Below are 26,978 nucleotides of genomic sequence, written 5' to 3'. Positions count from 1 at the left end.
TCTAACATTAACTTTGGGCTGATTTACCATTGACACAGTGGGAGTGATTAGTAATTTAGTGCTCTCGAATTAAATGCTAAAGATTGGTGGTGATTTACAATTTATATTTCACTGCAAACTCCCTTTCATTTTTGTTTTGGATGGCTAGACATATTCTATCACTTTTATTTATGCCTCAGTGAGGTTTTTACTTTGGTGCCATTTTTAATTTACAAATAAAATGATTAACAAACTTTTGACTTTCCAATCACACCAAGAAGTAAACCTTACAAAATGATTACCTCCTATATTCAAACTGACTCTGAAATAAAAACAGAATGTGCTAATCTGAAACAAATAATCGTTTTCATTTCTGGCTGGGTTTTTTGAACATTTTTGTGATTTCTTTGATGGTATAAACTATTAAGGTTTGATGAGATCCATTCTGAAGTTGTGCCATGAACAGAAATACATATTTCAAAAGTAAAGAAATTCAATGCATGCAAGGTCACAAAATGAACATTTTCTGTTGTCCAGTGATGGTTTTCTGCTTACATTTTGAAGTTAAATATCTGAAAACCTGTCTTATGACAGTTTTACTGTTTTATTTTTACTATGTGTCTTTCAGGCACTGAACTTTTGTAATTTCTAAAGCAAGTTTGGCGAATTTGCATTACAGTCCATTAATTAAACATGGAAAACTAGCCCCATAATCCATAGGTGCTGGTTGCAAAGTTTGTCTTTACAATTAGGACAGTAGCATTATTTTTTGATGGAAAATCTGTTGTTCAGGCTGTTACTGTAATTATGAAATTAACCAAAGTTTCTTGAATACTGAGTGAAAACATAATTACCATTAATTAATGATTAGAAAACTGTAAGGTAGAGTAAAAATAAGTTGTTTAAAACTATTTTTACGAAAGCAGATTTTTTCTTTGTTTCCATTCTAGAAATGAAATATCTTTCAAAATAGCTTCAATTAATCATGAGTCTCCTCTCCTAACCTGAATCAAACTCAGGAGTTGTCATGGTGGAGTTTGAAGGGTGTGTTTTCATTTAAGCTAAAAACTCATTTTACTTCCCAACTTTAATACCGAGAATTGCCAAATTTGCCAGAGTTCTCATATTTTTGGTTAAGTGTTGAGTTTTGCTGCCATTGACTTTGATAGGAAATTGCAAATTTATCACAGGATAATATTTATAAATCACTTAATTTAATTGCATTGGTTTGTGAAATGTAAGATATAGTGTGGTACACATGCTCAGCAAATCACCGGTTGCATGCAATTAGATAACATTTAATAGGATGTTGGAAATAACAACCAGATTATCAAAAGCTCGGAAAATTCCTTTCAACGCACACCTGTTTCAGCATTTATATATTTTGAAATGACAACGTGTAGGAAGCAGCTGCCTTCAGTTGGCGTTTATCAGAGAATTAATTGAGTTAATCAACATCCTAATCTGTGCTAGTTTAGATCAACATTCCTTCCACAGCGAAAGAATATTACGGGCAAAGAAGAGGTAGAAAGCTATTAGCGTTCAGGCATGTAACATTTTTTTGATACTCAAAACAATGGCACGTCGTGAAAACATCACTCTAGGTTCGACTACAAGATCTGCAGTTACATATTAACCCAGCATCGGCACCTTTGAAAAGCACTTTAAACAGTGCGTGAGCCGTCTTCTTTTAATCAATTACCTAATGTAATATTTTGTTTGAGCATTGATAAGACACATCAAACCGGAGGGACATTCATTAGGCACTAATCTGTGTACTAAGCATTACCGTAGAAGATCAGAATTCTTTGTGTTGAGGCAGCATTCCAAGCACGGGTGCACTTGGATTACAGTTGGCGATATTTGCCAGTCTTCAAAAGTCGTATTTTAGTGCAGCCGATTGAATTTTTATACATTATTTGCATGCAATTCAGCCTTCAGTCTGTGGATTTTCGGAATGGGGATTTTTACGGTATTTAAATTGATGCAATCTAAAATTCCGTTTTCTCGTTGGAGTTCGTTAAAAGAAACATTTCTTTACACAAACACGGATTAAAAAAAATCATCGATTTAATAATGTGTTAAAAAACAAATCTTATTTCTGCTGCACTTTTTTTTAAAGTTAACGTTTCATCCTCTCACCCCATTTCGTGGAAGATCTGTTCTAGTTGTTAAAAATGTAAGAACTTTTGAACATGAATCAGTTTTTAAACTTTAAATGATTTTCCTGTCTGCATTTTCTAAAAAGATACAACAGTTAATCATATTGCACCCGTTTCCTGTTTCAAACTGACATAGGCTGACTTTAAAGTGGGCAGCTAAATGAATATTGCCGCTTTAACCAAAAGTAATGTAAATTCTGCAACAGGGTTTTTTTCCTACTATAGGACTACGTTGGACATTATGCACGATCGACATCATTTTATTTGTACATTTTTTTTACAAACAATGGCTTGGTCAACAATATACATTTCTGAGATATCACCTTACACTAATCTCTCAATAGCTTCTGTGTTATTTTGTAAAATTCCTACAGGACAGTGTAAATGTGAGAATCTACTTGCTGTTATATCCTACTAGAATATATTTTAATCTTTTAATTCAGACAGGGGGCAGACAACTTTCTTAACCGGAAAAGGACCTTTATTTAAGTGGTTCCTACCCACTCACCTACTCCTGTACCAACAAACTGCTGAACCAGCTTTTTTTTTCCAAAATTGCATCTGCTTTCTTGAGTCCTTGTGTACAATGAACCTTAACCTCGCTTCCTACCTTTACATAATTCTTCCCGATGTCCTTATTCGCTCCTAGTTTCCTCATGACTAAAATAAATACCGAAAGTGCTGGAAATACTTAGTGGAGAGAGCAAAAAGCAGACTCAACATATCGAGTCGATGACCTTTCATCAGAAGTTAGAGAAAAATGCAACTTAAAACATGTTTATGATTTCTTTCTTTCCTCAGTTCTGACGAAAGGTCATCGATCTGAAACGTTGACCTATTTCCAACATTTTCTCTTTTTATTTTTGATTTCCCACGTCTGTAGTTTTTTGCTTTCTGTTTTTGTCATGCTTAAATTATGATCTAAACGGTCCAATCCTTTTGTTTTGAGTTCAATGACATTGCCTCTTGTCTATCTAAACTTTAAAGTATATAGGCCTCAGTCTACACAACGTATCTTCAAATGGCAAACCTGCCATTCCTGGAACCAATTTAATGAATCTTTACCGTATTTCCTCTCTGGAGAGGTTATCGTTTTTGTAGGTAAGGAGACCAAAGTTGGGCACAAGGTATGACCTCACCAAATCCCTGATATAATTGCAATGTCTCCAGTACTTAAACCATCTTGTAATAAAAGGCAAAATAACATTTTCCTTCCTAATCGTTTGATGCACCTGCAGTTGGCTTTTGATGACTTGTCCACAAGGGCGCCAAAAGCAAAGATATTACTCCAGTTTAACAAACGACAGAAAACAATCTCGAAGAGCCAAAACCCGCCGTGTTTTGGATCAAGAGCTAGGAAGTGAGATTAATCTAAAGTTCATAGTCAATGATTCGATTTTCTACAATCCTATAAATCTTTGCTTACAATGAAAAACGAGCCTCACCAGAGAAGAGCAGTAGATCAGCATTGTATCAGAAAACATTGCAATCAATGTATTTTGGAATGTTGTAATCTTTCAAAAGGAAGGAAATGCACCTAACAGACAATTAATAGTGATGAGATGATACCATTCATTCAGTCAGTGTTGTCAGGCCCATTGCAAAAGTGGGAAGGTGAGAATTCATCAATGATGTACAAAAACCATTGTTGTAATCTCACGCCGTCCCTCGAATAGCTTTATCTCTGATTGAAAACAAGGTGTAAAATACTATAATTCAATAATTCTGAAAAATAAAAGTTCACATCTTACCGTGTAGTCCTTTCTTCTACTGTAACACACACACGCACATACATGTACACTTGCACACATGCAATTTATATGATTTTTTTTGTACTAACCCTGTATAACAATGGTAAGCTGCTCGTACGATGAACCCTTGGACTAATCTGGAGAAAATTGTCTTATTCTGGGCACTATTATCTACAAACACATCGATTCTCACATCCTTGCCTTGCAGCTAGATCTGATATGTATGCAAGGCCTATATTTTAGAGGGGCCTGCAGAATTCTTAGAAGAGAAATAATGGAAAATGAAATTAGAACATCTGAAAGAGTTAAATATATATATACTTTTTAATTTTTTTCTACTTTCCTTTTTTTTGCTGGCAAGAGTTTCACTCCTGGGGGAGGCACTACAGAATTTAATGTTGAGTCTTGATAAAAACATAATAGACACATGTTCTTAGAAAAGTAAGGCACCAGAAACTGTTTTGGATTAATCATTAGGTTATTCATAGCCAGCAGAACCCAAATTTACATTAGCACAAAATTTAAGTTACTAAGTACTGTTCATTCATAACACCAATTTGCCTCTGGACTGTGTAAGATTAGGATTAAATGCCACCTTTGTTGCCTATTTTCTTAGAAACTGGTAAGTGGGTTGAAACTTAAGGTTGGCCACTTGACACAGGGAGAAGTGACTGAACGACTGCCAAGACACCATTCAAATTTGTTTATCTGCACAAGGAAAAACAGAGGGGACATAGAGGGGAAATTCCCAAGTGCTTTATATTAAAGGACCACCTACAAGCTTCAAATAGGAATGAGTGTACATCTGATCTACTGAATTGAATGAGAATTTTCTAAGAATCTGGGGCTTTCACTGTTTCCAACCCAAAGTTTTTATTTTCTGATTGGCTCAGTGTTATGTTTGCTAGATTTGACTTCTCTTTTCTTTATGCCTCAATGCTTTTAATATTCCCCTCTCTCATTTGATTCTCATTGGGTACAATGTCTCCATTCAAAACTGCCCTTAACCAAGCTCGGGCAGGGAGGATTTTAACCTTAATTCCCATGGTCACCTGGTAAGAACCAAACCTAACATCCGCTCCCAAAACCCCACCTTCCGGCGAACCCCACTGGACCTTTTCTCCCCTCTCCTTGACCAAAGTCACCTTGGCCAATCACAATCATCCTCTAGTGCCTTGATTGTGATTGACATTGTTAGAACAGTCTCTTTTCCCACGTATGAAATAAAAAGTATAAAAGTAACATCACACTTGTTGCAAACACCAGCCAGAACAAACACAAGGAAAGACAAATGCTCACAGAGAAACATACAACTGATTTGCTCTGCTTGTATAATTATATTTGGAGAAGTGGCGCTGTGGTTTGCAAATCAAATGCTTTTGGAAAAAGATTAACTTTAACAGTTGCCTTCCATAATCAACAGTTGACCAAAGCACTAGAGTAGAGAGAAACTTCCCTCTCCAAAAAATATATGCAGTGCTTTACCTCTGTTTTTAACACATACTATTCTTTGTATAGGAGTTACCTATCCAAACAATTTTTTGGGTAAAATCAAAGGCAGAAAATCAATACTTTGCAATTGTCCTTTTCTGCACATTGAATTGCATAGCCATAACACACAAAAATCACATTTGTTTTAAGTAATGCACGGTGAAAAATGGCAAGCAAATGAACATCAGTTATAAAACCTCAGGAAGTAGTGTTGGTGCACTTGAGAGTGCACCTCATTCTCAGAATGGCTTGGCCAGGAAGTGAAAGTGGTTAGGATGATATGAGAACACTTTGTGGCTCAGAGTGTCTTACTGCAGGTTTATTTTCCTTCTCTTTCTGTCTCTGTCTTGCTCTCTCTCATTCTCTTTTTCTCAATCTCTCTCTGTCTCTCTCTCTCTCTCTCCCTCCCCCCCCTCTATTTCTCTCTTTCTCTTTCTATCTTTCTCCCCTCTCTTATCTCTCCCATTTAGCAGCTGACCTCCTCAAGAAATACACCTTATTCAGGAATCATTCCTAATAGTTTATTCTGGAATCGATGCAGTTGGTGATGGTGGGTGGATGAGGGGGAGTCGTTTGCATCATTCAATGTACATTTCTATAATTAGAAGGGTACTATTGATGGGGTGGCAGGGTAAGAATGAAGCAATTGAAACAATTTAAATATATGAGTGGTACTACTGATGAAGCATCTGCAAAAATTTTCCAAATGCACTGGCAGAATGAGTGAACCGATGTCAGTATTCTCTCCCAAGCCAACATCCACAGCATTGGAGCCTCACTTATACCTGTTGGGAAGGCTACATCATTTCCATGACCGGATTCCAATATTTCAAAACAAATGCTCTATTCTGAGCTTGTCATTCTGAGATATCATCAGAGGAAAAGATTCAAGGATGTACTCAGAACTTCCTTGGCAAAACGCAACTCCTCCACTGCCTCTGAGTATCTCTGGCCCATGACTGCTCAAGTACTGAGGGTCTTTAGTCCATTTGTCAGGAGCACGCAGAGAAGATCAGTGTAAGTGGCTGCAGGGGCACATCACTTCCCGGACACCCAGTGAACCCATGGCAGTAGGCAATTCCTATTGTCATCCATGGTAGGGTCTGTGGCCTCATTGGTCACCTCAAAACTCTCAGAACTGGAGTGGAAGTAATTCATCCTCAGTCCTAAGGGACTTCCTCACACGAAGGTCAGTGAACCATAGAACCATACAGCACAAAACAGGCCCTTTGGCCTACCATGTTGTGCAGTACAGCAAACCACCCTCACACTATCTAACCCTTTCCTCCCGCATATCCCTCTATCTCACATTCGTCCATATTGCCTATCCAACAAACTCTTGAACCTGTCCAATGTATCTGCCTCCACCAACACCCCAGGCAGTGCATTCCATGCACTGTGATAACTGGTAACCCTCTCTCATCCACTCATGGTGAAAGTGAGGTTGAGCCCGTACATAGAACATAGAACAGCACAGCACAGTACGAGCCCTTTGGCCCACGATGTTGTGCCGACCATTATAAACGTACTCCACGATCGAAGAAAAAAGATCTTTTCCGACAAAACAGGTGGCAAACAATGGCTGACATTTCAAATATTATTTTATCAATCAACAAGGACAAGAGAATTAATGCATTAATTTGTTGTGTCAATATAAACAGAGAATGCTGGAGATACTCAACAGGTCAGTAATTTATGTAAGTGCATTAATGTCAGGAGTAAACAAGGTCCATACAGTCAAGTGATTTAATTTCAGTGTTGTACTTCTACGCAAAGGTAATGGTAGCAGAATGTTTAAGTTACTCAACTTGGAATCCTGGGGTCTGGAGTGTTGAGCTGGAGGTGCTAATTCATGACAGTAGCCCAGAGTTTAAATTTCAAGTAATTAAAGTCAAGTCAAGAATATAATAGTGATAGGAACACTTTTTTTTAGTTAACATTTTCATCTACCAGTGTGGATGTCAATCTCAATGGCAATGTTGTCCATTCCTAATTTCCTCTGAGCTCATGAGACAGTTCAGAGTCGATCGTATTGGTAAATCTGGAGTTTCATATAAATCAGGTCAATTTTATTGTCATGTGCACAAGTATGGTGAGGTGCAGGTACAATGAAAAACTTGCTTGCAGCAGCATCACAGGCATGTAGATGCAGACAAAACACAAACCATATAAATTAAATCAGACCTCAGACAGAGGCAGATTGAAAATATAGTTAAAAAAAATCTATGGAAACTTGAAATCTAAATGAAACAGGAAATGCTAGAAACACCCGGGGGACAGCCGGCATCCGTGGAAAGAGAAACAGATACCTTTGTTTGGCAAGAGACTGTTATCATGTAAAGGATGGCAAATTTGCCACCAGATGGTTTGTGAGATTTTCTTTGCAAATTCCAGATGTTAATTAAATTAAATTAAACTGGTAAATTGGTTTATTATTGTCACATGTACCAAGGTACAGTGAAAAACTTTGTTTTGCATGCCATCCATACAGATCATTTCATCACATCAGTACATTGAGGTAGTACAAGGGAAAACATTAACAGAATGCAGAATAAAGTGTTACAGTTACAGAGAAAGTGCAGTGCAGACAGACAATAAGGTACAAGGCCATAACGAGATAGATTGTGAGGTCAAGAGTCCTTCTGAGAACACTCTACGCAAAAAGGTGCATTTCACTGTGTGTTTCGATGTACATGTGACTAATAAAGATATCTTATCTTAGATGGGAGGGGGAAGAAGAGAGAAAATCCGGGGTTGGTGGGGTCTTTGATTATATTGGCTGCTTTACCGAGGCAGCGAGAAGTGTAGACAGCGGTGAGAAATGTATTTAATTTCTTGAATTTAAATTCCCAGGTTGATGTGGGGGGAGTGAAACTCATATCAAGAGCTCTAGAACTCTGACTGATAACCTGGTACCTAACCATTGTGCTGTCACTGTGACCATGGTCACCATAAACCTGTTAGGATGTTGTAACATAACTTGTATGTGTAGGATATTTGCTATCGCTTCTCAGTTTGATCCCCGCCTCTGAAATCACACGGCAATCTACCTCAGATCAATGTGCTAAGCAAATAATAGTCACATCCTATGATCAAATGCAAGTGTCACTGTACGACAATTAAATAAAGGAAACACAAACGTTCTGCTTACTGCCCAGGTGAAGTGTCTCGACCCGAAATGTCATCTGTCCATTTCACTCCTCAGATGCTGCTTGACCCCTAGGGTTTGCGTGTTGCTCCGGATTCCAGCATTTGCTGTCTCTTGTGTATCCAACTTGCTTTCCATTTTAGCATTACATTGAGAGTTAAACGCTGTGGTATAAATATGAATGTAATTTAAGGCCCACTTACAGTATCTTATGCTTTACTTACAGTAAAGCTCCGATAATTCGGCACCCTTGGGATTCTGCATGTCACACTAGCAGATTTTCCAGATTATTGGATGTTACTCCTATTAGCACCAAGACACACTTTCATTTCACTTTTTTTTAACATGTTACATTTTCCAGTGAAGCTGGAGAGTTTAGAGGGAGGGGAAATCCACAAGCATTCTGGATCCTGGTTCGGGCTGAAAACCTACCATGTTCCTGACTCCTGGTGTTATGGACCCCAGCCCCAACTCTAGCTCCAGTTTACCCTCAGCTTCCAGTCTACTGGCTGCTCTCCACTCTCTTCCCCCCCCCCACCACCGCCCCCCCAGGCTCTGCCTGTGCACCTCACTTGCACTCTGGACCCCTGACTCACAGCCAGACTTACAAGCAAGTCAGATGCCAAACCATTGGTATTGGGGAACAATTGGATGCTGGATTATTGTTTTACTGGAATATTATTGGAATAAAATTATTAGGGCAAGAGCAGTAGTGTAGCAGTTAGTGTAACGCTATTACAGTGCCAGCAACCCGGGTTCAATTCCTGCCACTGTCTGTAAGGAGTTTGTACGTCCTCCCAGTGACTGCGTGGGTTTCCTCGGGGTGCTCTGGTTTCCTCCCACATTCCAAAGACGTACAGGTTAGGAAGTTGTGGGCATGCTATGTTGGCACCGGAAGCGTGGCAACACTTACGGACTGCCTCCCAGAACACTACACAAAAGATGCATTTCACTGTGTGTTTCGATGTACATGCGACTGATAAAGATATCTTATTCAGATTATTGGAGTAATCTGAAATACAATAGGATTGGACTAGGCCAGTTTACAGACAAGACCAGAGAGGAAGCCTAAAGCAAGTTTCCTACTCAAAGGATGAAATAATTGTAAGGACATTAAATGGAACCCCTTCAGATTAATGAAATCATATTTATTAGAGTCCCATGAAAAATGGAACTGCTTCTTTCAGATATCTGTGATCTAAATCATCGCATTTGAATCAAACATTTGTGAATTCAGGCTCTGTTCTGGATTAATTAAACACAGGATGAGGGAAACAATTCAAAGCAGGAATGGGTGCTGGAGCCCCAACTTTTTATAGTATATAAATGATAGATAAAAAGGACTAAAGCTTTGATTACTGAATTTATTGAGGTCAAAACATAGGTGGGAAAGTAAGTTGGAAGGAAAAAGAAAAGGAGTTAAAAGTGATATAGTTGGGTTAAGCAATGATCTGGCTCAGTGCATAATCTGGGAAACTGAAATTTTGGTCACAAAATTAAAAAGAAGCATTTTATCTAAATGTTGAGAAGCTGCAGATTTCTGGAATGCTGAGGGATCTTGGTGTCCCATTGCAAGAATTGCAAAAAAAGTATCAGGTACAGAAAGTAATTTGAGAAAGCTAAATAGATGTTTATTCCTAGGGGAATGGAATACAAGATTAGAGAGGATATATAGGGCATTGGTGAGACCACATCTGGAGATCTGCACAGAGCATTGGTCTCTTTATTTAAGGAAGGATATCAATGCATTGGATGTAGTTCAGAGCAAGTTTACTGGACTTAATACCTGGAAGGACTTACAGTAAAAAAAAATTGCTGCAAGTATTCAGTACACTGGCCAGGGATGGTCTTTCTAGCCGAAGCAGTGATTCGCTTGTGCTTCCTCCAATCTAGTGTACTGCATTCAGTGTTCATAGTGTGGTCTCCTCCTCATCGGAGAAACCAAATACAGATTGGGTGAGAGCTTTGTGGAACAAGTGCATTTATGCAATTCTCGGACTTCTGTTTCCTGCCACACTAACTCCTCATCCCACTCCCACTCTGACCTACTTTGTAACTTGTACTGTTACAATGAGTCCCAAAGCAAGGAACTGCACCTTATCATCTGTCTGAGCATGTTGCAGCCTTCTGGATTCAATATTGAATTCTACAACTTCATTTCTCCGTATCATAGAGTCATAGAGCAGTACCATCTGTGATATTGACTCAGTTTGTCCACCTTGTCCCCCTTTTTTTCTCTCTGGGAGTGGAGGATATATCCAGCCTGACTTGCACTGTACGTCTTCCTGCTCTGCATTTGGCAACTCCTACATTCCTTTGTCTATGTTCTCGCTCTAACTGCTCCCTTTTACTCATTCACAATTTTACAATTTATCCCCATGGTCACCAGGGTTTTACCTTATTAAAGACGTCTCCCTCTCCGATCCTCCCTGCAGACAAGCTCCTTTTGTCTTCTTCCCAGTTCTGATAAAGGGTCTTTGACCTGAAACATTAGCATTGCTTTTCTTCCCACCTGATGTAGCCTCACCTGCCGAATATTTCTGGGTGTTTTTATTTTAGATTTTCAGCATCTGCAGTTCTTATTTTTGATTTTCACCTGGAAAGACTTGATTGAAACGTATAAGGTCCTGAGGGGTCTTAATAAGGTGGATGTGGAGGGGTTGTTTTCTCCTGTGGAAGAATGTGGAACTTGGGGCCACAAGGAGATGCCCATTTAGTGCAGAGATGAGGCAACATATTTTCCCTCAGAAGCTCATAAGTCTTCAGAATTCACTTCCTCAAAGAGCATGAAGTTCTTTTAAGCCAGAGGTGGATGGATTCTATATAAGTAAAGGGATGAAAAGTTACACTGGGTAGAAGAAAATGCAGAGTGGAGACTACAGATAGGTCACCCATTATTTTATTAAATAGAGAAGCAGGCTCAAGGTGTCAATCCTACTCCTGATTCATACATCTGTGTGCCCACATCTGATCTTCAGCACGTCCCTTAGTTTCACACTGCAATGTGGAGGTGCAGAATCCACTGCGCGCTGACATGAGCACCATGACTAACCCTTGGTTCTCCCTGGAAGCAATGGCTAGCTATTGGGATATTCCAACCCAAAGCATGGTCACAACTACTTTGCTGTTTCTGGGAGCTTAATGTGCATAAATTAGCTGCGGTATTTCCTACATTGAAAGACTGACTACCCTTTAAACTTCTTTTATTGACTTAAAATAACTTCTGGGAACTTCATAAATGGTTCTTCATAAATGTAAGTGTATTTATTTTTTCTGTTTTAGAGGTGACTTTCCTCTAGGAGAAGAAGAAAAGGAAATTAAGATACCTAACTTCTATAACAGTTGGAAACAAAAAGTACTCAAGGATTTAGGATAATGCACTCCACTCTTAATTCAAAAGTTGGTTAATTTGGATAAATTAATTATCTAAAATGTTTTTAAATGCCAAGACGATGCTTTTCATTTTTGCATGCAGTTCATTTTTGACCTTGAACAAAGGAAAAGAAGTCAAATTGAGGAATTTTGGATAAAGCTCCCATCAATGAGTGGCCCAAGTATTGAAGAAATGAGTTGATCGGTTAAATAATCAGAATGATTAAGAAAAATAGGACATTGACAAAGAAAAGAAAGCCAAGGGAAGAATGAAGTAAAGGACAGTGTGAACTTAAGGGGAATAATGGATCAATGTGACTCTAAGATAGAGTCATAGAGAGATACAGTACAGAAACAGGCCCTTCAGCCCTTTGAGTCAGTGCATAATGGATTCTACGTTAATCAATTTCTTTATTCTTCCTACATTTTCATCAACTGCCCCTAGATTCTTCTATTCACTCTTTGGGATGGAGGTAGAAGAGGAGAGCTGGTGACTTCAACTAAATTCTTCATTTTAGTAAAGGACTCGCACACACGACAGTATACCTTTTACACAAAGTCAAGTTGCCAACAGTAGATGGAGATACAGCTGTCATACGGGTAACCAGTTCCAGCTCATTCAACGCTGAGAATGTAATGATCTGTAGAGTTAGCACATGCTATGACTTCAGCCACCTATTTTACAAATAATGTAAATTTGTGCTTTTAGTGTTTATGGGGGCTAATGTGATTAATTTGAGCTAGTGATAGCTCTTCTACTAATGTTTCATTCTTGAGGCTTCCAATTACTTACTTCTTATTGCTTATTTAGATAATTTTAAAATATGGTGTTGTCTCCTCTTCGGTGGTCACTATGGTAATCATGGAATTGTGAAAGTACGCAAGGCCATTTAGCTCATTGGATCCATGATAGCAGTCTGCAGTATCAACTAATCCCTATAGCCCTAAAAACCCTTTTCCTTTAGCTATCTATCCAATTCCCTTTTGAAAGTGTTGTTTCCACCAATCTCACAGGCAGCGAACACCATAGTCACTTTTCAGGAAGAGTGTCCAATTGTACCTACATTAACACACCCAGGCAACTGTACAGCAAAAACAGTTTCTTGCCCATATATCCAGAAATTGGCCCAAAGTTAGTGTTCCAGCATGTTATAAGGGCCAAAGTCACCATAATCTTACACGCTGTGAGGAGAGGTAATGAGTGAGAGGTATATTTCCTCAGTTTAACAATGATTTTATTTTCTTCTCTGACTTCTGGTGTTTTTTCTGTCCATCCATAATCTTCATAAAACAGTAATAAATGGGCTACCTTTGTCTGTTCCCAAACCTAAAACCTTTGGAAATGCTCACAGTCAGAAGTTGTAGAGATAAAGAAAAACATTTCCAGCTATCCAAACCTATGAAGAGCCACAACATTAGAGCATTTCTATGTGCCTGAAGGAGTTGCTTGTTTGCATATGGTATTTCATGTAATATGTAGGTAGACTGTTTCAACAAAAGATGTAAGGTGGGAAGTTCCAAAGTTTGTATTTTCCCACTAGAAATATAACCCCATTGTGCCTGTGTAATTCCATGGGAAATATGAAACCCCATTGCATGTATGATCCCTTTGTAGCTTTTGAAATTGTGTTTGATGGCCTTGAATGAAATTCACAATTGTGATTTTCTTAAATATTAAAATTGTATCAAACAGCTGACAAAAGATGGGAGGAGGGAAGAAGAGAGGTGGAATCTGTGTTTGCTCAGAGTCGAGGAAGGAAAACAGTATTATATCATTGGGGAAACTGCAAGTACCGTTGTTAATGGCTAGCTGTGAATTTCCTTAAAATTATAACCTCCTTAGCCATGAGGGTGCTGCAGTTGGAGAAGGCTCACCTGGCCCATCACCAGAAAATATCAACAAGTGGACCACTGAGACAAACACTGTAGATGGGAAGAATGACCTTATTGGACACCAGAAATCATGTTGCATTGAATTTTTGGTGGACAAACCGCAGGGGTGATTGTGTACAAGCGGGAAGCAAGAAAGGGAAGAGTTTCATTGTATCAGCTGTCACATTAAGGATGTTGTAATCCCATGCTCAAGTAAAAGTCATCACAGGTCACATGTACATCAAAACACACAGTGAAATGCATCTTTTGCATAGAACGTTCTGGGGACAGCCCGCAAGTGTCGTCACACTTCCGGCGCCAACATAACATGCCCACAACTTCCTAACCCGTACATTTTTGGAATGTGGGAGGAAACTGGAGCATTAATGCATTCTGGTTATTATTCATATAATTCTTTGTCAGGACTTTTGTATACCCAGCGGTAATTCAATTACTGGGCTTCTATTAACTTTAGAGGAGACACAAGAGACTGCAGGAGCTGGGACCTGGAGCAAAGAAAAACAAGTTGCCAAGGGTCTCAGTGGGTCAGGCAGCATCTGTAGAGGGAAATGGACAGTCGATGTTTTGGGGTCATCCGGACTGAGATAATCAGGATAAAGAAATGAGGGGGAGGGGTAGTGCAATAGGTGGATCCAGGTGAGGAGGTTTTGTTTGGCAGATGGAGTCAGGCGGGGGAGGGAAGGGTGAGGTAGCGACAGAGGCTGGGTGCAGGGAGCAAAGGGCTGCATATGATGGCATCTGTTAAGAGTGGAATTTGAAGAGGTGGGGTGGGCAGATGGGAGCTGTGGGGGAGGAAACACAGTGGGTTGGTGATGGGAAGGGAAAGAAACAGGGAGACAGGGGAGAGGTGGTTGAAAAGAAGGGTGTGTGTGAGAGAGCCTGCGTAGATCAGAAGGCAAGAGAAAGGGACAGAGGGAGAGCAGGTTACCTGAAATTGGAATAAACTCTCTGAACTTAGGTAGGCATGGAGAAACATCAGGCTCTATATGGGTGACATCCACGCTATGATTCAGGGAGCACCTCTTTGAATACCAAAGAAGATACTTAAGGAAGACCCATTCAAGGACAATGTTCCAAGTGGTGGATCTGGGACATCTCTCTTCAGATATCACAATCAGATTTGTCCCTTATCCTGATGAAGGAGACAAGCCAATTCTGCTGGGCAACTTCAAGGCTGGGTTTAGAAAGAATGCAAACCTCTGGAAAGGTGTGATTGGGGAAAAAGGGAAAGCAAACTCCAAGAGAGCTCGCCTCCTAATGACATGCTTGAAGCACAGCTTCGTCGTAATCAACATGGAGATACAAGAGACTGCAGATACCGGAATCTGGAACAACACACAAAGCTCTGGAGGAACTCAGTGGGTCAGACATCATCTATGGAGGGAAATGGACAGTCAAAATTTTGGGTTGAGACCCTTCATCTGGACATTTAAGTCAACACTTTGATCGAGACGGCAGCTTCTATTATATTGTGTCTCATAGTATTCTTCAGCACTGCCAAGACCATCTGTTGCCGAAGCACCTGAGGACCTAAGTAGCAGGAGTCAAGCACAGAGAAGAGCTCTTCAGGGGTTGCTTAGAAGGCGTATGGTGTGTTGGCCTTCATTAGTCGGAGTATTGAGTTCAAGAGCCATGAGGTAATGTTGCAGCTCTGCAGAACTCTGGTTAGACCACACTTAGAGTATTGTGTTCAGTTCTGGTCACCTCATTATAGGAAGGATGTGGAAGCTTCAGAGAGGGTGCAGAGGAGATTTACCAGGATGTTACCTGGATTGGAGAGCATGTCTTATGAGGATAGGTTGAGTGAGGTAGGGTTTTTTCTCTTTGGAACAAAGCAGAATGAGAGGTGACTTGATAGAGGTGTAGAAGAAGATAAGACGCATAGATCGAGTGGACAGTCAGAGACTTTTTCCCAGGGCGACAATGGCTAAAATGAGGGGACATAATTTTTAGGTGATTGGAGGAAGATATAAGGGGTAAGTTTTTTACACAGAGAGTGGTGGCTATGTGGAATGCACTGCTGGCAGAGGTTGTGGGGGCAGATACATTAGGGATGTTTAAGAGACTCTTAGATAGCCACATGAATGATAGAGAAATGGGGAGCTATGTGGGAAGGAAGGGTTAGATAGATCTTAGAGCAGGATAAAATGTCGGCACAACATTGTGGGCCGAGAAGTCTGTACTGTGCTGTAGTGTTCTATGTTCTATGTTAAGTAGGTGATCAGCACCTGGCAGCAGGAACCCTATGAAGATCTCTTCAACTGAGACTCTGTTATAATGAGAGTGTCTTTGACTCCATCCCACAGCATACTATCCAGTCCAATCTCACCACCAACACAGACTGACAAAAAATTGAAAAGCAACTGAATAACGAGATCAAACATTGAATTTCTAAAGCTTGGCAGAGAAAAAATTCAAGTAAAATTTCACAGCCTCGTATCCCACATCTGGAATAAGAAAGACCATGTAAGGGGACTTCAGACACTTAGAAAATATGAAGAACATGATTGCAGGGAAAGGGTTTGGGGTCTGCTGATTTAACAATCTTATATGAGACCAGTCTGAGGAATCATTTTTCCTTCCCAACATCAGTCACTGTAACAATCTCAACCTTACTGACCACTTTGCTCAGAAGTCGCCATGGGACAAGAAAGTGTGTTAAAGCTGGGTATGTGTTGGATGACATTTGCATTTGGGTGTCACGACGTGATTTCCTCTGCATTAGAGAAGCCAAGTGCAGATCAGATGATTGTTTTGTAGAACACCCACACAGGAGTGACCCTGCACTTCTGGCTGTCCGCCACTATAATTCTCGATCCCACTCCCACTCTGTCCTATCTGTCTGTTGTTTCCTATATGCTTACTCTGAGGCCAAAACCAGCTTGAGGAACAAAACCTTCTGTGTGGGCACATTGTGGTCTTCACTCTTTCTGATTGTATGAGAACTGGCAATTTCTGCTAGTCAGCACATACCACTAGGTTCAAGGACAGCTTCTATCCTGCTGTTATCAGACTCTTGAGTGGACTTCTTATATAATAAATGCTTGATCTCTCAATCTACCTTGTTATGGCCCTTGCACTTTATTTGCCTACCTTCACTGTATTTTCTCTGTAACTGCAACACTATATACTGCATTCTGTTTTCTCATTTTGTACTACCTCGGTTCCAGTATGGAATGATCTGTCGGATGGCATGCAAACAAAAGCTTTTCATGTATCTCGTTATATATGATAATAATAAACCAATTTACAATTACCAGTTGGACATTCATCTGTGATTTTGGCTCCGTTTTCTTCTTTTTATATTAGCTTATTCTGACCTGCTGGGAATATCCTACAGGACTGCTGTAAACAACACCTGCCACAGATAGCTAAACTTAATCTGCCTCTGACTGCCATATTTACTCATGTGACTTCATCCTATCAGAGATCTTTCCTTTGTTCTCCTAATCCCTACCCCACCTTTTCTGTAGTTGAAACCAACTTGTTTTCTCTCATTCCCCATTCTGATGAAGGCTCTTTATACTAAAATATTGATTCTATTTCTCCCTCCACAGATGCTGCCTGACCATCGGAGTGTTTCCAGCATTTTTTTGATTTTATTTCAGATTTTCAGCATCTGCAAAGTTTTAGATTTATTGAATCTTCTCCTCTGTCCACCTTGTGATCTCTTCCCAGCTCAGAACTGTGTCGCTCCCAGGTGTCTGATGTATGGCATGTGAATAATATGCATTGGTCAATGGAGCCAGCTGAACATAATGAGGGCCTCATTGTTGGGCATGTTGGTCTGGGAGAGGATGCTGACAGTGGTTTGCTTATCTTCCAGTGCATGTGAAGTCAGCATTGGTGCTATTGTTCCAGTGCCTTGAAATGCCTGCTCTAAGCAGTATGGGTCTTGTTGGAGGCTGTAGATCTCTGCTACCTGGTGGACCAAGAGTTTGGTACCAGGTATGAGATCTTGATCTTCAAACACCCCTTTTGAGCAAAGGATGTGCTCATGTATTGAATTGAAGGTTGTGGTGAATTTCACCATTAATGTTGGCCTTTGCCAGGAGATGTTTCCTGAGCTATGGTTCATTTTTTCACCTCCTTTCTGTGAGCTTTTTTTTGTTGGTGGTTGATGTTATCCATGTTGTGAAGGTTGGTAGATAACAAAGTCAAAGTCGAGTTTATTGTCATCTTCACAAGTCCATGTATGCACAGGTGCAATGAAAAACTTACTTGCAGCAGCATCACAGGCACAGAGCATCAGATACGCAACATTCACAAGAAAAACATAAATTAACAACACAAATTATGCAAAATTATACAAGAAAGAACGCAATTAGAACAAAAACAAGTCCATTGCAGTGCAAAGTGGTCATAATGTTTCTATACTGAGGTATTAGAGTGATTGGCGTTGTGCAGGTTGGTTCAAGAGCCAAATGGTTGAAGGGAAGTAGCTGTTCTTGAGACAAAAGAGAAACTGCAGATGCTGGAAATCTGGAGCAACACACAAAATGCTGAAGGAACTCAGTGGGTCAGGCAGCATCTACGGAGGGAAACGGACCATTTCTTGTACATGGCAGTGTGGGACTTCAGGCTTCTGTCTCTCTTGCCCGATGGTAGTTGCGAGAATGACCCGAATGGGGAGGACTTTTGATGATAGGTGATAACCTTTGACTTGTGGGTATCTAGGTGTGGAATGGCAGCATAATGGTTAAGTTAGTGGACTAGTATCTACCAGCCACAATGAGTTCAAATCCCACCGTGGCAAATGGGAATCCATCTAATGAAACTAAATCTGGAATTGAAAAATTCATGTCAGTAATTTGTGTCGACAGAATGGCTGAGTTGTTGTTTAAAAACTCATTTGGTTCTCTATTTCTTCCTAGTCTCACTTATATGTGACTCGAGACCCACAAATGCCCTCTGAAGGGGTAAAGCCAGCCACTTGGGATGGACAATAGATACTGGCCAAGCTATCAGTGTCCACATCCAGTGAGCAAATGCATCTTAAAAAGATAGAAAATATGGCAGGAAATTAGCACATCAGTCTTTTGCAAAGAGATCACACAGGCAAAAGTAGCAGACGCTGGAAATCTGAACATGAAACAGAAAATGCTGCTCAGGCAGTATCCGTGGAGAAAGAAACAAAGTTTAAGTTTCAAGTCAATGACCTTTCTTCAGAGCGTTCTTACTTCTTTCAAAGAGATCATGGCCAGTTAATCTGTGGGGTTTCTTTTGGGCATTAGATAAAGAATAAGTCGTGCCACAGATCGTTTCCACCCACTTAGAGAACTGACAGGGGCTCAGTTTAGTGTCTGATCTGAAGCATGCCTTTGACAGTTCACCTTTCTCTGAATCATTGCACAGGTGTCTGAGAATACAGTTTCATACTTTGAACCTTTAAGTTTCCAACTTAGAGGTAGGAACACTGCCCATTGAATCTGAAATAACAGAATGGTGAGAGGACGAGAGAACAAAAGAGAGAGCAAGAAAGATTCAGAAACTGACAGCAAGAGAGGAGGGAAAAAGAAAGAAGGTGACTGACAGAGAGAGAGAGAGAGACGCAGAGAGAGTGTGAGGCTGCGTGAGAGAAAGAGGCAATATGATGAGAGAGAAAGAATGAGGTCAGGAGAGAGACAGAAAGAGAGGGAAAGAGCTCCTGATGGGGGAGTTCTGGTTGCTGACGCAGGAATAGTGAAGCGCTGTGTTTCCAAGTACTCAAAGAAAATGTAACTTTGTCTTTCTAGTTTGCTCCATTGTTTAGATTCACTATCAGTCTAACAGGGGCCTTCAAGATCCACTAAAAGTTATTTTAGCTGTTGACAGAGAGAGTAAACTGATTAATATTACATTGCCACTTGCTACAAACCTCTCCGAAAAATGTTGTTTTCGGAACCAACTGAAACAAAAAAAAATGGAGAAATGTAGATGTTGCAAAATTAAACTTTTCTTCCTGCACGTGTAACTCGACCAAATGCATGCATTACTTGAACACAATAATGTACACCCTGAGCTAATCTCAATTTGAGCAAAAAGGTTTGTACACATGAAGTCAAATCTGTCTTGTGAACATGATGGCAAACAAGTTCACACTTCCAATGAAAAAGGCACTTGTTTTGTTAGGATTGAGTTCAATATTCAATTGATCAGAATATGAAGATGTTAACATTTTTAAAGCAGCCTGAAAGTCCAAAAAAGTTGTTGCCATGGAGTTAATTCAAGCACTAGGGGGTGCAAATGATCGCTGTTCTTCAAAACCTTTAAACTCGTCAGCTCCCATTATCCATTGACAGATTTACGAAAACTCTGTCAGGTAGGACTTCCTTCTAAATTCATAAATCAATACTGCACTAGCCAAAGGCAGACTACTTTGGTTCCTCCCACCTCTCAGCTATTGCTCCATCTTCCTTCATCTTATCCAGGCATTTTTGAAACGTGGTGAATGTTCTTCCTCAGGCACTTTCAATTTGAGACCTTAACACTCATTGAGTGAAATAATTTTTCTTCAATTTTCCTCTAATGCTTCTTCCAGCCCTTAGTTTTCATCCTCTCAGCTTGGGGAAATGGGTCATTTCTGTTTCCTCTCTGGTAAGATGGTACATACACCTCCCCACAGTCTCTTGCATTGCAACAAATACAATTCCAGCCCAGATTGTCACACCTCATAATTAAAATTCCACAGCTCCAGAAACATCCTCCTAAATTTCCTTTTTACTCCATCTTAGTAATGCCACCAAAAAAAAATGAGGATTAGTGTTAGATTAGTGTAAATGTGTATCAAAAAACTGGAGATGCTGGATATCTGAAATAAAAACAGAAAATGCTAGAAACACTCAACTGGTCAGGCAGCATCTGTGAAAAGGGAACAGTTCATGTTACATGTCTGAAACCCTTCACCAGACCTTTCACCAAAGAAATCTTTGGTTAGGCCACCTTTGGAGCATTGTGTGCAGTTCTGGTCATTACTGGAAGGATGTGGAGTGGATGCAGAAGAGGTTCACCAGGATGTTGCCTGGATTAGAGAGTATTAGCTGTAAGGAGAGGTTGGACAAACTTAGATTGATTTCTCTGGAGCGTCGGAGGATGATAGAAGTATATAAAACTAAGAGACACATAGGTAGGATCAATAGAGTCTTTTTCCCAGAGTAGATATGTCAAATACAAGAGGGCATAGGTTTAAGATGAGAGGGGGAAAGTTCAAAGGAGATTTATGAGACAAGTTTTTTTCACACAGAGAGTGGTAGGTGCCTGGAACGGGCTGCCAGGGGAAGTGGTAGAAGCTGGCTCAGATAATGTGGGCTGAAGGATCAATTTCTGGGTTGAACTGTTCTATGTTCTAAACCTGGAAGGTGAATTAAAGGTTATGATGAAAGTCTCAGACCCGAAACATAATCTATTTCTCTTTCTGCAGATGTCGCCTCACCTACTGGGTAGTTCTAGTTTTATGCTGTTTTTATTGGGGTAAACGGGGACTTGATTAGTGCAGACACAATTGGCCGAAAGGCCTACTTCCATGCTGTATGACTCACTGACTCTATGACATCCTTTCCCTTTCGCCTATGGGTATGGAAATAGGGAAACAAACAGCCAATTTTTTTTCTGAATCCACAGTGAAATGAAATTGGTTTTGTCTCAAACCAACAGTGAAAGACTATAGTAAAAAAAAATTCACACTGTTTGAGGAAAACTGGTACCAGCATGGATGGGCAATGCATGGTTAGTGATTGAGAGCAGTGGAAATGTCACACTGATGCAAATGAGCAGTCCTTCTTTGGCAATGTAGTCACTGTACGAGAGGTTTTATTTGTATCTTTAAAAAGAAAGGCTCACACTTGCAAAACAACATATTGTACCACCTCTTTTGGAATGATTCTATTAACCAAGCACACAATTACAAGAATACCCCACATAGGATCATTCAGGGCAAAATCCAATTTGAGGCCCATGCAGAAGAACTTGCTCATTTAATTATACAAAAAAGAAAAATGTTTAAACAAACTTCAAAGGCCAATTGTTCAATTGTGTGAATGAACTTGAAGAAAGAAGGTGCTTGGGTTTAAATAATAGAGCAATTGGCAGCTTTAAGGACAACAATTTTCTGATGAGACACTTCCTCTTTGGAGGTGGTATTTTCCAAGGCAAGCTGGCAGGAGAATTAAAGGTTAGAAATTTATGAAACAGTAATTCTACAAGTAAATTGTCACTTGTGTGGGCACATGACCAAAGACCTCAACAAATTCACTTGTGAAAATCCCTTTCAGACTTGTGTGGGTGGGCTAGAACAAATAAGAGGATTCTTAGAATTTGCTGAGAGTACCAGATATTTAACCTTTACTGCCCATCATAGTCTATGGGTCTTAAGGTAGCAGTTTTAAAAATACATGCTTTCAATATGATTCAAACATCTTTGGACCAAAACACTTTCTCTCTGAAATCTGAGTGCATCTGAAGTTTTCAGTTGCTAGAGTGTTGTATAATTGTTTCCTAAGACACTCAAAGAGAGATATGTGCTTTTCTGAGTAAGTATTAGTGCTCCTTTGGCAGAGTTACAATGGAGAGAGGAGTTTAGTTGCCAGGGACAACATGTGCTCCTGTGAAAAGAAGATATTTTTCCACGCAATCTTTGAACTTATTGTGATCTGAGCTAGCGTTTATTTGTCCTCTGGCCAGGGTATTTCTGTATCTTGAAAGACATCTTTCTTTTTATCCAAAACTGTAGACTGATTCTCCATGAGGTTTTTTTTCAATTATTCATTGAATCTGGGTTCTCATCCTTACTTGCTGCTGACAAGGTAGAGAAGGAGCTCCCACAGAGTGTAGGTGTTTGAATTGCATTTAATGTATATATCTTTCGGAACCTGGACACAGCTGGCAAAAACAGTATTTATTATCCATTCCTAATTGCTTTTAAGAAGGTTGGTGAATTGGTTTATTATTGTCACATGCACTGAGGTACAGTGAAAAACTTTGTTTTGCATGCCATCCATACAGATCATTTCATCACATCAGTGCATTGAGGAAGTACAAGGGAAAACAATAATGCAGAGTGTAGTGTTACAGTTATAGAGAAAATGCAGTGCAGGCAGACAATAAGGTGCAAGGCCAAGATGAGGTAGATTGTGAGGTCAGAGTCCATTTTATTGTACAAGGGGACCATTCAGTAGTCTTATATCAGTGGGATAGAAGCTGTTCTTGAGCCTGGTGGTACGTGCTTTCAGGCTTTTGTATCTTCTGCCCGATGGGAGGGGGGAGAAGAGATAATGTCTGGGGTGGGTCTTTGATGATGTTGGTTGCTTCAGATGGCGGTGAGTTGGATTCTCGAACAGTGGAAGTTCTTCTGGTGAAGATTGACCATAGGTAGAAATTTCTCGAGCTTAAGCCTGGCAGTAATGAAAATATTTCCAAGTCAGTTTAGTGTGCAACTTGGAAGGGATCCTGCAGGTGGTGATGTTTCTATGTGTCTGCTGCCCATTTCCATCTAGGTTCGGAGAGCTTGAGGGCTTGTGACTTAGCCTAGGAAACTAACTCACGGTGCACCAGAATAGGAAAGCACAAAGCATTTTGATGGAGTGCCATTCAAGTAGACTGCTTTTTCCTGTATGATGTTGAACTGTGGGTGAATATTATTGGAACTGCACTCATCCAGGCAAGTGGAGAGTATTCCATTGTGCTCCTGAGTTGGTATAATAGATCGGGGAAGAGTTTTGGGTATCAGGAGGTGATTCATTTGCTGCAGGATACTCAGTTTCTAAATTACTCTTGTAGCCATGGTACTTAGAACATAGAACTGTACCGCACAGGAACAGACCCTTTGGCCCACAATGTCTGTGCTGAACACAATGCCAAATTAAACTTAATCTCTTCTGCCTGCACATGATACGTATCACTCCATTTACTGCACATTCATGTGTCTGTCTAAGAGCCTCTTAAACACCATTATCATGTCTGCTTCCACCATGACCCCTGGCAGCCAGTTCCAAGCACCTGCCAATCTCTGTGTTTGAAAAAAACACTTGCCCTGCATATCTTCTTTAAACCTTCCCCCTCTCACCTTAAATGTATGTCTTCCAGTATTTGATATTTCTACTCTGGGGAAAAAAGATTCTGTCATTTACATGGCTGGTTCAGTTATGGTCAATGGTGAGGCTCAGATATTGTTGCTGGGGAATATGGTGACGCCATTGAACATCAAACGTTGGCAATTGGGCTCTCTTTTGTCGGAGATGTCCATTTCTCATCTGAAACATGTGGTACTTGCCAGTTATCATCCCATGTCTGAATGTCATCCAGGTCTGGCATGTTTTCTTTCATGAGGAATTGCCACCAGATTTCTGGATGGCCCATGAACACTACCTAGTTATTCCTTTATTTTTGCACTATTTATTTATTTTTTATAATTTACAGTAATTTTTATGTCTTTGCACTGTACTGCTGCCGCAAAACAACAAATTTGATGTCATATTGGTCAGTGATAACAGATCTAATTCTGATCTTGTGTAATCACCAGCAAACAACTCCTCTTCTGCAGCTACAATGAAAGGAAGGCCAATGATAAACCAACTGAAGTTAGGCTCAGGACACTGGCCTGAGGAACTCCTGCAGCACATCTTGGAGCTGGGATGATAAATACAACAGGGTGACTAGTGGAGTCTTTGCAGAGGGTAGTCAAGAATTAATCAATCGTTGTATGTTTGAAATCACACATAGGCCAGATCAGGTAATAATATCAGATGTCTTTCCCTGCAGCACATCAGTGAAACAGACAGGGTTTTCCAATAACCTCACCACTACACCACTACTGATATCAGTTTTTGAATGCATATGTATTTAGTTAACAAATTCCTGTCTGCTGTGGTGGATTATGGCCTTGGATCGTGATTCACTGATTCTGTAACATAACCACAGTTCTCCCAATTGGCTCTAAAAGCAGTTTAACAATTTGACAACGTCCAAGTGCTTGTGAAATAAAAAGTCCCAGGGTTCAAAATGTTGCATGCCTTTGATTTTCCAACAAGTACTTCTTCATTTGACCACATTCCAGTTTCCCACAGGATTTCTCACATTATCTGTTTAGAGTGGTCACTTTTGACCATTTCAGGTATATGGCAGGACAAGGGAAACTCCAAAATTTGGTTTCATGTTTAAGCTGGAGCTGCTTTTGACATTGAAGGAAATTCAACAACTTTTGATCCAAAAAAGGGGCCTGGAGCTAAATTTGGCCTGGCCTCAATAGGGAACTCTGCAATTAGTCACAGTGTTCTGGGTTAGTGAACAAGAACAAAAAAAACTGCAGCAAAGATCCCTCTCCTGACCATGATTCAGAGGTCATGTTGGTGGAGAACTCAAATCACATGCTGGATGAACAGTCTGAAGATCTGGTATCAAATCCTAGTTTGGCAGCTGTGGAATTTGAACCTACTCCATTAAATAAATCTTTAAAAGTTGATGTCAATAATTTGTCCATGCTGTTCTTGACCCAAGTTGCTGCCCAAACCTGGTGATGCAACATTCTCTGGACAGTTCAAGAAAGCAGCTCACTATCTTATTTGGGCTAGGTTATAAATAGCAGCCTTGCCAGCAATAAAGCATACAGAGAACATGGAATATCAAACAGTACAGCACAGGAACAGGCCCTTCAACTCACAATGTTATGTCGAACAAATTAAACTGGCGATTAAATGCCTAATTTGACCTACACGATGTTCATATCCCTCCACTCTCTTCACATTCATGTGCCTATCTAAGAGCCTCTTAAACGCCTCTTCACTACCATCCCTGGCAGCGCATTCCAGACACTCACAACTCTCTGTGTAAAACAAAAATACTTGCCCTGCTCATCTCCTTTTAACTTTCCCCCTCTCGCCTGAAGTGCATGCCCTCTAGTATTAGACATTTTGACCCTGGGAAAAGGATACTGGCTGTCTATTCCGCGAATGATTGAGGAAGAAGGTAGATCTCAGGAAGCCAAGTGTCACGGTGTCGAGTTCACGGCACAGATGAGTTTCTCGCCATTTCATTGTTTGAATTCCGAATCCATTGTCCAGATATTCTACATTCCGCACCGGCATTGATACATTGACAATATTATTGCTGAAGTAAAGAAAACAAAATAAGAAGGAGAAGTGGGAGTAACCTAATAAAGAATTCAAGTTTATTGTTGTTTTACAGAGTATAAAGCCACTGTATAAAGCCTGAAAGCACGTACCACCAGGCTCAAGGACAGCTTCTATCCTGCTGTTATAAGACTACTGTATGGTTCCCTAGTACGATAAAATGGACTCTTGACTTTACAATCTACCTTGTTATGACCTTGCACCTTATTTTCTACCTGCACTGCACTTTCTCTGTAACTGTGACACGTTATTCTTGATTCTGTTATTGTTTTACTTTGTGCTACCTCGATGCACTGTCGTAATGAATTGATCTGTATGAATGGTATGCAAGACATGTTTTTCACTGTACCTCAGTACATGTGATAATAATAAACCAATTTCAATGCCAGGAAAATTAGCCTTTTACAGCAGCAGCATGGTACAAGACAAGGACAAACATAAGTTAACATAAATTAACATAAATTATTAATAACTTACACATGAGGAAAAGATTAACAGCCCACAATGTTGTGCCAACATTTTATCCTACTCTAATATCTATCTAACCCTTCCCTCCCACATAGCCCCCTATTTTTCTATCATTCATGAGTCTAAGAGTCTCTTAAGTGTCCCTAATGTATCTGCCCCCACAACCTCTGCCGGCAGTGCGTTCCACACACCCACCACTCTCTGTGTTAAAAACATACCCCTGACATCCCCCTTATACCTTCCTCCAGTCACCTTAAAATTATGTCCCCTTGTGTTAGTACTGTGCTGTAGTGTTCTGTGTTCTGTTCTGTGTGATTAGCTAAAGTTAGTGTGGGGTCCTCACAGACCTAGGCCAGAGAAAGTAAATTAAGGAATGTGAAATTGAGAATGAGCTGTCCTTTTACATTGGCATATCTCAGCCCACCATGGAGAGGAAAGATTAAGAAAGAAAATCAACACTGATCACCCATCCTGTTCCTTTTCCCTTCACAGAAACACTCAGGGTCTGTCAGAATGAGGGCTATGATCCAGCTATTTCCAATTATGCTACAAAAGAAACACGAAAAGCAAAACCCAAGAATACAGCATGGGAAGTTGAACAATATCAACAGTA

The sequence above is a fragment of the Pristis pectinata genome, chromosome 19 (genome assembly GCF_009764475.1).
Source record: "Pristis pectinata isolate sPriPec2 chromosome 19, sPriPec2.1.pri, whole genome shotgun sequence".
In the NCBI taxonomy this organism is placed as follows: domain Eukaryota; kingdom Metazoa; phylum Chordata; class Chondrichthyes; order Rhinopristiformes; family Pristidae; genus Pristis; species Pristis pectinata.
Note: the sequence above shows the minus strand (reverse complement) of the source record.